The sequence below is a fragment of the Hipposideros armiger genome, unplaced genomic scaffold (genome assembly GCF_001890085.2).
Source record: "Hipposideros armiger isolate ML-2016 unplaced genomic scaffold, ASM189008v1 scaffold_1984, whole genome shotgun sequence".
Lineage (NCBI taxonomy): Eukaryota > Metazoa > Chordata > Mammalia > Chiroptera > Hipposideridae > Hipposideros > Hipposideros armiger.
This window is the reverse complement of record NW_017733334.1, coordinates 61,444-62,686: the sequence shown is the minus strand read 5'-3', so window position 1 is coordinate 62,686 and position 1,243 is coordinate 61,444.

Genomic DNA, 1,243 nt, shown 5'->3' with positions numbered 1-1,243 from the left:
GTGAGGGATGCTGGGACTTGGAAGAGGGGATTCTGGGTGATGACCACTGAGCATGACCTGGTATTGGGGATTGGCAGTTATCCACAGGCTGGTCCAGCTATGTCTTGCTCCATTTGACTCACCAATTTGGAGCCCATTATGTGTTACTTAAGAATGGGCTACTTCACAAAGACTTCAAGAAAAGAATTCAGATATTCCCTGAAAGGGATGCAGAGTATCTTGTTCATTATAACTCCCATCAACCAACAATTCTGAGGGCAGTGGGAGAGGAAAGGTTCATGAGAATTCCATTCCTGTGCAGATTTACTCTGTAATAAAGAGACCATTGGTGTCTAGCCATAATCTATGATGTCATCTTCTTTTTCTACATTTCCTAGAGTCCTATGCATGACAAATAGTAGCCTGAGGCTTGGATAAGATGACTACTTCCTCAACCTGGGGTCAATTATATCAGATAGTAGGGTAGCAGAGTAGATCAGCAAGGCATCTGGCAAGAGTGGAGTCCTAAGAGAGATAGATCCACTTGAATGCTCTCCAAATATGCAGCATGGAAGATTTTGGTTTGCTGGGAGCAAAATTAAAAATACACACAGAGAGATAAACAGCCATACAAACTAGTTTATGTCAGGTACCAAATGAGTGGTATAGATTAGTGGTTTTCAAACCAGAATGAACATAAAAGAATCACTTGGGTGCATTTAAAAAAGTACGGGCTTCACCCAGATCTACTAAATTAGAATCTCAGGGGTGGGAGGAGTGGGGCCAGTGAGTCTGTGACTTTTGGTAAGTTCCAGATCATGCCGATACAGCCATTCTGGGCCTAGGCTGTGGTCTGGTAACTGGGACCCACTGACATAGTCTGGTGCTAGTGGCAGTCATTGGAAGAGGGGATCCCTGGGGTCTGAGGCGGTCCACGAAGTCTTTCTAGAGAACCTGGGTCTTTTAGGACAAGCAAGGTACAAGTAGGAGCAAGATAGGGGTTTGAATTGTGATCATTTGGTCCTGGAAAAGAAAGACACCAAGAGATTATGGGGACTCTGTGGACTTCCCAAGAGAGAATAAGTTGGGAGAAATCAAGACTGATGAAAGTGCCGAGGGTCCTCCTAGTCAAGGTTTTTGTTTGCCAGTAACAGAAACCCTCTTAGGATGATCACAGCCAAAAGGAGAGGATATTTACAATAAAGACACAGGAGTGGTGCCCAGAATCCAAGGACGGGTTTTAGCCAAGCCTCACAGGGAACAG